The following is a 10,034-nucleotide window of genomic DNA, read 5'->3' on the forward strand; positions in this document are numbered from 1 at the left end:
TTTAAATCAGGGATTAACTCAAAATTCCAATGAAGCACAATTTGTGTATTATGGTTACAGGAGGCAGTCAAAGCAAACCTGAAAAGGGCGGGGGGTGCGGGGGGAACGACACATTTTCTTTGAACTTGTAAACAGAAAATGACCCACTTATTTTTAATGGGAATTGATCAGCATTTCTGTTTGCTCTCTTGAAACTCAGAAGTTACTTTGATTATACAACTCTCTCAGATGTGAAAATTTTTCTAGACTATTTCCCTACTGAATTCATGAGCAATACAGTAGATTTTGTTTTTCCCTCCAAAATGAAGTGTACATAATGATGAAAAAAACCTTTTTATAGAAATAAAATGATTAGAAAAGAGCAAAAGCAGGGACTTCCGGTTTGCGAGGCTTCGGCAGCAGCAGGGATTTGCGATCCAGCGCGATCCCCGCCGAGCTCATTGCCAAGGTTCCCCCGATCCGTTTGGATCTGGGGGATATAGCTGCCCTGCAGGGGCAGCTAAAGACAGGGGGGATCTGGAAAGGGGGTAGGGGGTGTCGCAGACCCCCTCCCCAGCCAGCAAAACCCCCTTTTCCTGAGGCGGAGGAGCGGCGGTCAGCAATGGCCGCCATGAAGAAACCTGCAAACGGATAAGATTGTGCAGGAGGAAGAAAATCGGGGAAATCGTGAGAGTTGTTTCTGGACCGGGATAAAGTTGCCAAGGGATAAGAAAGTTTCCTGGGGCTTGAAAATTGCTACGGAAAAGTTGCTACATTGTTTCCAGAGAGAGTTACAAGCTGCGTACAGAATTCTAAAAGGGAAAGTTTTTTTTTTTCCTTCACTCTCCTTCCTAATGTGACAGCGGATGGAATAACAAGAGAAATCTGAAAATCTAGGTAATTAAATACTGAAGAGATAAGGATTTCTGAATGATTTTTTTAAAAAAAAAGACTTAAAAATTTTTTTTTTTGCTGTGAGTGGGAAGGGAGAGGGAAAAATTGGATTAGAATTTGAAAATAAGGAGAAGACTGCCTGTATTTTTAAAGAGCTATAAATACTAACAAGGCTTCTGAAAGATATATATTAAATGGAACTTTGTGATCAAACTCCAATCCCAGAAAGAGAAAGTGAAGGAGAAAGTGCTTAAAAGAATTAACCTACTTGGATTGCTTGGTGATTTTACCACTTTTGAGAATTATCTCTGATTAAAAGCACTTGGGTGGTTGTCTGGGAAAACTTTTTCTCTTTATAATGGCATTACTTGTGGACAGATTGAAACTTTTATATCAAAAATATGAAAAAGAAAAGCAAGAAGGGAAGGACGTTTTTGATACTCTTTTCAGTATTTAGAAATGGCGGTCTACACTTATGTAAAATTGAATGGACAACAGGACAACTGGGATAAAGAAGAAGCCATTTTTGATGAACAAGTGACTTTGGCTGGGGAAGGAAAGGAGAAAGAGAAAAAGGAAAAAGAGACTTTAAGACCTATAAAAGCAATCAAAAAAGAGAAAAACAAGATGAAAAAGAGATATTATGTTAGAAGACAACAGAAAGGAGGAAAGCAGAGAAAAAGGGAGGTGGAGAGGCAAAGGGGTAAAGAGGACAGAGAGAAGAATAAGCAAGGGAGAAAGGGGACGAGAAGCCTCAATAGTAGAGAGCAAGATGTAAAGAAACAAGAGTTTTTTAGAGATAATGGGTAAACTTTATTGATAAAGGGATTCTAAAGGTACATAAGATTGTTTTTTAAATTTGTATTTAGAAATAATTTTAGAAAGTTGGAAATAATGTGTAATTTAAAGTGTGATAAAATGTTTAATATAACTTAGTGAAATTTGTCTTAAGAAAAGGGGAACATTTCATGAAATAAGGATTTGAGATATGATGTGGGGTGGTGGTGGAAATAATTGTGGAAAATATAAGTATTCCCAAAAGGCATGTTATTTAATTGAAATGGATAAAATGGTTAAGCTATAAAGGAGTTGGAGAGAAAGATACAAATGAATGTCAATATTAATTAGATTGTGTTATTTCAGTGGAAATTTTTTTTTTTTTGAAAGGAGAGATTTGAAGTAGGAGAAGCAGGAATACCTTAATGAAATAATGATTTAAAATATGTGATGTGGGGGGGAATAATTATGGAAAGTAGGTGCTCCCACAAAAGTATGTTAATTAATTGAAAAGTAATGTGCTAAGTGTTTATGATATAAAAGAATATGAATATTAATGAATAGATTAGTATTGGTATTGATAATACTGTATAATTTTAGAATGTACCAAATAGAATCCCAATGTAAGTTAGATATTTTATATTAAGTATTATAATTGTAGGGGAAAGAGGTAAAGGCGTCATACTCCAATTAGTGTACAGGAGAAGCTTTTTTTTTTTTTTAAAGAAGAAAGATAAATCGATAGCTGGATAAACAGACAAAGAATACCAAATACTATGATTTGAATTGAGATGAGATAAATAAAATAAAATTAAGAGAATCTAAGAGAGAGAAGAAGCTATATAAAAAATTGAAAATGATAATAAGATATGGAATGGCATATAAAATGAATATGAATTTGAGTTGGTGTCTGTACAAAGAGTTTTGACCCGGGATTAAGCAACTTTCAGAAAAGATGTTTTTTTTTTATGTTTATATGTTTTGTGTTCTTATGTGTTTATGTTTGAATGAGCTAATAAAACCTTGGAGAAAAGCTAGAAAAGGACAATGGAAAGAAAGATAGAAGAAAATAAAGCAAGTTAGAAAGGGAAAATATGTGATTGTAAGGAAATGTGTTAATGTTGTAAAACTTTCAAATAATTTTTAGAAATTTTTAGAAAAAAGGTTTTATGTTTATCTTGTATGTTTTGTATGCTTTTAAAAATTAATAAAATTTGTTTAAAAAAAAGAGCAAAAGCAATGACTTGTATACTGCTTCGTAAGATAGAGATATCTGCAGATGTTTGGAATTTTAAATATATAAAGGCCTCCAGTGGCCAAACATGACCTATACTGTAAATTATACATTATTGTTGGCAAAGGGGTCAGAAGAATCTTTATAGTTTGATGAGGTTTTAATTTGGAAATGCCCATCTGTGATATCCTTTGTCCTGCAAGATCTATAGGAGAGTGCAGCAAAATGATTTAGGGTGTCAGAAAGGTGCTCTTGCCATACACAGGGAAGAGGAAAAACAATTTGATGGGAAGGAAACTTCAGCAAATCTCAGGGAAGTGATGTGGGATATTTTTTTGGTTCTCCCAATACAGAGATCAAAAGTGACTCAGATTCAATAGACTCAAAAGCCCTAAAACCTGGTCATTTGATTGGGTTTTTGTATCTCTGGGGAGAAGCTTATTTTAATAAAGGAAAGCTTAGCAGTGAAACTGTAAATTACCAAATGCCTTCAACTCATTCAGAAATTAATAAAGACTATTTTTTTTTACTATAGGCCTCATCTACACTAAATTCCTTAAAATCCAATTTCACTGTAAATTGTATTTTCATAACCTTTCCATTCGATATCTAAAATATTTGCTTGTGGCAGACTTCTCTAATTCTGTCATCTTAATGCTCACGTGTCTCAATGGTCACTCTTTTTCCCACCGATCATAATTTTTAAAAATCTTTTTCAGTTTCTGTTTTTTTTAGTTTTGTTCAGTTTAATATTATCTTTCTTCACCTTTTCTGCCAGGTTCTTCCTGACTCTCGACTGCCTCTGAGGGAAAGTTTTCCCTCAGGCTGGTTCTGAGGGAAGCCAAAAAGTGCCTCTCCCTCTCGTTTCCTCAGCTGCTGCCTCTGTACCGGCTGCCTCTCCTGCATTTAATTAAATTTCCATTCTTTTCTTGAATCTGGACTTTGGGTCGCTTCCTTAAGCCTTTTTCTCAGGAGCCGGCAGAGGTCACCAACGGCCAATGCAGCTTTTCCCCCGCTTTCTACCCAACGGTTCTGTTTCATTGGCAGCTGGGTCGTCCTGACGACGGGGACGGGCCAAGAAGGGAGAAGGACGGAGAGGCGGCTTAGAATCTGCTGCCTCTGTCTGCCTGTCTTTTCACAGGTGACTATAGTCTACAGGGATAGAATACAATAACAGAGTTGGAAGGGAACTTGGAGGTCTTCTAGTCCAACCCACTGCTCAAGCAGGAAATCCTACACCATTTCAGACAAGTGTCTGTACAAATTCTTCTTAAAAATTTCCAGTGTTGGGGGCATTTACAACTTTTGGTGGTAAGCTGTTCCATTGGCTAATTGTTCTGTCAGGAAATTTCTCCTTAGTTCCAGGTTGCTTCTCTCCTTGAATAGTCTCCATCCATTGCTTCTCATCTGCCTTCTGGTGCTAAATGTGTCAAAAGTGCTTTTTCAAGGGGCAACTGGACTTTCTGGTAAAATTGTGAAATTAATCTGTCTTATTCTTTCATTGATAAGAACCAGAAAGTCCAGTTGCCTGTTGGAAAAGCACCTTTGGGATAACAAAAGGAAGGAAGGAAGGAAGGAAGGAAGAAAGGAAGGAAGGAAGGAAGGAAGGAAGGAAGGAAGGAAGGAAGGAAGGAAGGAAAAGAAAATGAGAAGGAATGAGAGAATGAAAGAAAAAGAGGAAAAAGACAGAAAAGGCAGAAGAAAAGAAAGAAAAAAGAGAAAGACGAAAGAAGGGAAGAAAGGGGAAAGAGAGAAAGAAAGAGGAAAGAGAAAGAGAAAGAAAGGAAAAGAAAGAGAGGAAGGAAAGAAAGGAAAGCAAGCAAGCCACTCTGGGGCTACGAAAATGACACGGATGCTCCTATGAAGTCAACAAGAGTTGCGTTTGATTTGCAGGAGGTCTTCCATACTTGTATGAGGTACATTTGAAGACCAAGCTGTTGGGTTGATGAGGCTTTCAGCATATAATTTTTTCAATAGCATATCTAGACAATCATGTCCTGATTATTTCTGCTCCATTTCTGCCCATAATCTATCTGCCTTTGAATTGGAAGGAAGGTTGATCCAGCCACACACCAAATGTACGTCCAAGTTTAATCACTGCAATAAGATTATGATATCCTGTGCTCCAGCAAAAGATGAGGAAGGATTTCACCAGAGGAGGCTCTTCACTCTGGCATTGCAGGCTGCAAATTTCCCATCAATTTCCTCTTCTTCGGGAGTCTCCAGATTTTTTTGGGGGGGGGGGGGGGGGGGGGGGGGGGGGGGGGGGGGGGGGGGGGGGGAGAAGTAAAACTCTAGCAAGGATCCTCACTCTCCCCCATCCCAATCTATTCCAATTTCTAATGGTGGCTCTTCTGGGCATGCTCACTTGCCTCCCCAAGGTGAAATTGCTTTGCAGAGGGTGGCCCCTGGTGGCATTTTCTTGCAGCACCTGCAAGAATTCAGGCAGGGAATAGAATTATGGACATTGGGGAGTGTTGGGTGAAAAGTGGAATTAATACAAAAGCAACCCTCCCAGTCCAAGTCTTGCTGTTTGGCCTCATCGTGTTCCTGAGAAGGATGAATGAAAAACATTAAGAAAATATGCCAAAAATGTATACTCCCAGCTGGGTCACCCAAGGCACAAAAGAATAGGATAGGATAGGATAGGATAGGATAGGATAGGATAGGATAGGATAGGATAGGATAGGATAGGATAGGATAGGATAGGATAGGATAGGATAGGATAGAATTCTTTATTGGCCAAGTTGGTTGGACACACAAGGAATTTGTCTTGGTGCAAATGCTCTCAGTGTACATAAAAGAAAAGATACATTCGTCAATCATAAGGTACAACACTTAATGATAGCCATAGGGTGCAGTAAGCAATCAAATCATACTAATCAATATAAATCGTAAGGATACAAGCAACAAAGTTACAGTCATACAGTCACAAGTGGGAGGGGATGGGTGATAAGGAGTGATGAGAAGATTAACAGTAATAGTAGTGCAGACTTTGTAATAGTTGAACAGGTTGAGGGAATGCCCAGGGATAGCTGCCTCTATTAGGCAGAAGTGATACAGGTAAAGACATCCATTCCTACTATGCAGGAGAAGGCCAGGATAATAAAGATCACCACAGGTTAGACAGCCAATTTGTCTGAAATAGTATACGGTCTTTTACTTGTGTGGCGGTTGGACTGGAAGACCTCCGATGTCCCTTCCAACTCCATTATTCTGTTCTAGTTATTCTTTCTAAGACCATGTATATCCATCGCGTCAAGCCCAAAGGAAGTACGGAATGGTATGGGACTATGATGGCGAACCTATGCCACACAGAGCCATCTTTGCCGACACGCGAGCCGTCGCTCAGTTCCACTGCGCATGCACGCACGCCCCCCGCCAGCCAGTTGATTTTCGGGTATCTGCCGTGCGTATGCAGGGAGCAGGGTGCATGCGGTAGACATGTTCTCATGTGCAGGGGGGCGGGGGAATGCAGGGGTTGCGTGTGCATGTACGGGGGGGCGTGGGGGTCATGGGGGGGTCATGTATGCATTGCATTATGGGTGCAGGCATGCGCCACTTTCAGCACACAAGACAAAAAGGTTAGCCATCACTGGTATAGGATCTCCTGCCAAGGGCAGGGCATTGGACGGCAAGAACTCCGAGGTTCTTTTCAATCCTACTATTCTATGTTCTATATTATAAGTCATGACACTCTATTGGGGGCACAAGTTGGATTTGGGGAAAGAGCATTGATGCATTTGATTATTGCTATTGGAGGAGACCTTTGAAAATCATGTGGGCCTCTAGCAAAACAAAGAACACAGAATAATACAGTTGGAAAGGACCTTGTAGGTCATCTAGTCCAACCCCCCGCCCAAGCGGGAGACCCTGCACCATTTCTGACAAATGGCAGTCTAATCTCTTCTCGAAAGTCTCAAGTGATGATGCTCCCACAACTTCTGAGGGCAACTTCTGTTCCACTGGTTGATTGCTCTCACTGTCAGAAAATTTCTCCTTATTTCCTTTTTTTTTAAAGATTTTTTTTTATTTTTAGACAAACATACACAAACAAACATAAAAACATAAAACCATCTTCCAATTGCTTACATACAGTGTGTCGGTTGGTTACAAATTTTTCGTGCATCCTCTCCGTAGTCCTCGCTTACAATTATTTATATAGATTCTCATATTATCAATCAAATATATATGTATACATTATTATCATTATTAATCATTAATTAACTAAGCTATTATTCCTTCATGTTTATGCAAGTATTCAAAATTTTAAATTACTTTATAATATAACAATGTTATCATCCTAAATCCATCCAATAATAGTACATCTTTATATTATTATATTCTATGTAATTCTATTCTCCTTGTGTTGTAAAATTCTACATATTTCATTACCATATTTTGTTTTCTAACCATTGATAAAATAGATCCCATATCTTATAAAACTGTTTTATCTTCTTGTTCTCTAATTTCAAATGTTAATTTACTCATTTCAGCACATTCCATTATTTTCTTAATAACTTCCTTCCTTCATTGGTATTTTCTCATTTTTCCAGTTTTTAGCAAATACAATCCTAGACGCTGTTAATTCAATCAAATATTTCAATTCCCTACTGTATATTTCCGGTAAATATCCCCAATAAAAATATCTCTGGTTTAAAATCTATGTTTCTTTGTCATTTTTTCCAGCCATGTGTGGATTTTAGTCCAATATCTTTTGAATGTCTCCTTGTTCAGTTTCCATCCATTATTCCTTGTCTGGCCTACAGGCGTTTCAGAAAATAGCTTGGCCCCTTCCTCCTCTCTGCGGCAGCCCCTCAAATATTGGAAGATGCTCTCCTGTCTCCCCTGGTCTTTCTCTTTACTAGACTAGCCAGGCCCAGTTCCTGCAACCGTTCTTCATATTTTTTACTCTCCAGTCCCCTAATCATCTTGGTTGCTCTTCTCTGTACTTTTTCTAGACTCCTTCTCAACATCTCAACCAAAACTGGATCCAGTATTCCATATTATTTTAGCCTCCAGTATTCCAGTATTTGTAAACCACAGAAGAATTAGAACTTCACATGATAGCAATAGCACTTAGACTTATATACCGCTTCACAGTGCTTTCACAGCCCGCTCGAAGCGGTTTACAGAGGTGGCCCCCAACAATCCGAGTCCTCATTTTACCGACCTCGGAAGGATCAAAGGTTGAGTCAACCTTGAGCTGGTCAGGATCGAACTGCTGGCAGTCGGCAGAATTGGCCTGCAATAATGGATTGTAGGATTGTATTGGCTTTTCCGCTATTGCCGCACACTATTGGCTCATATTTACATGACCGTCCACTAGGACTACCAAGATCCTGCACCATTACTGGTATTGAGCCAGGTATCACCTATTGTTGCATTTGGTTTTTCTTTTATCTACATTAATTTGACTTTGGTAGACGAAATTAGATCGTCTCACTTAGGCAGTTAAATTAGATATAATCTAATTTAAATTACACCATGTACATTACATCATCATTAGATGAATTAGATCATTGAACAAACCAAAGCCAGAGTCCTCACCCCAAGGCACAAACAAACAGGCCGTTGTGGTTCGCCAGCAGCAGGTGCGGACGGCTGAGGTCTCGGAGAGCGAGGACTCGGATGACGGGCCTGCGTGTGATGCAGGGACGGAGCCAGGACCATCAGAGAGTGGAGTGCTGCCTTCGGAGATTGTGGAGGCCGGCAGCAGGGATGAAGAGGTCCCCGAGGAGCCTGTGCTCAGGGCGTGTGCCTGCAGGGCTGCTTGAAGGAAGAGCAGCTGCAGCAGCACGGGCGACTCGGGAGTAAAGCTGCAAGGTAATGGGCCCTCCCGTAAGAGATAAAAAGCCAGCTGAGAAACCGGAGTTCTTTGCAGGAAGCAAAGAAGTTTTTGCACTTCAAGTCTTGTGGAAGTTTGGTCTATCCTGGTTTGTGTTTGGAGACTTTGGGTTTTGATTATTTCCTTGCAATTTACTCTAGTGTTCTTGGCAGCCTTGCACAACCTTGGCAAGGCTTGTTCTTATCTGGGACAATTCGTTTTGAATAGAGTGTTACTGTGAATGAACAGAATTCACAGAGAAGCATTAAAAAGGTTCTGCTTTTATCTCTGTTTGGTGTTTGTTTGGTTCGAACGAGGCTTGGGTCAGACTACAGGCTCAAATGTTCTTACTTAGGACCCAGATCTCGGCAGAAGGCTCTGATGCTGGGAAAGGAGGAAGGAAAGGACCTGGTTAAGGCTAGATCGTTATGGACAAACATCTGACCGGGGTCACTAGGAGTCAAATATGACTTAATGATACGTGACCCAACAGATAATGTAGCCTCCAGAATAACTTCTTTGTCCAAGCATGCAAAAATTCTGCCAAAGTCCTGGATTTCTCATTCTCAACATTGCTACTGCCTTCCTTCCTTCCTCTCTCCTTCATCCTCCCTCTCTCTCTCTCTCCCTCTCTCTCTCCTTCCTTCCTCCCTCCCCTTCCCCCTCCCTCCTTTCCCCCTCCTCCTTCCTTCCTCCCTCCCTCCTCCTTCCTCTCCCTTCCTCTCCTTCTTCCTCCCTCCCTCCCTCTCTCTCCCTCCTTCCTTCCTCCCCCTTCCCCCCCCCTCCTCCTTCTTCCTCCCTCCCTCAGTTCATCTTCCTTCCTTCCTTCCTTTTCTCCCTTCTTTCCTTCCTTCCTTTTCTCCCTTCTTTCCTTCCTTCCTTTTCTCCCTTCCTTCCTCCCCTTCCCCTCCCTCCTCTCTCTCCTTCTCCCTCCCTCCCTCTGTCCTCCTTCCTTCCTCCCCCTTCCCCTTCCTCTCCTTCCTCCCTTCCTCCATCCCTCCCTCTCCCTCCTTTCTCCCTTCCTTCCTTCCTCCCCTTCCCCCTCCCTCCTTTCCCCTCTCCTCTTCCTTCCCCTCCCTCCTCCTTCTTCCTCCCTCCCTCTCTCCCTCCTCCTTCCTTCCTCCCCCTTCCTCTGTTTCTTCCTTCCTCCTCTCTCCTTCTTCCTTCCTCCCCTTCCTCTCCTTCTTCCACCCTCCCTCCCTTCCTTCCTTCCTTTTCCCTCCCTCCCTCATTTCCTCCCTCCTTCTTCCTCCCTCCATCCCTCCCCCTTCCTCTCCTTCTTCCTCCCTCCCTTCCTCCCTCCCTTTTCTTCCTTCCTTCCTC

This window comes from Notechis scutatus, chromosome 2 (genome assembly GCF_049901735.1).
Source record: "Notechis scutatus isolate UNSWTSFEM ecotype Mainland chromosome 2, rNotScu1.2, whole genome shotgun sequence".
Lineage (NCBI taxonomy): Eukaryota > Metazoa > Chordata > Lepidosauria > Squamata > Elapidae > Notechis > Notechis scutatus.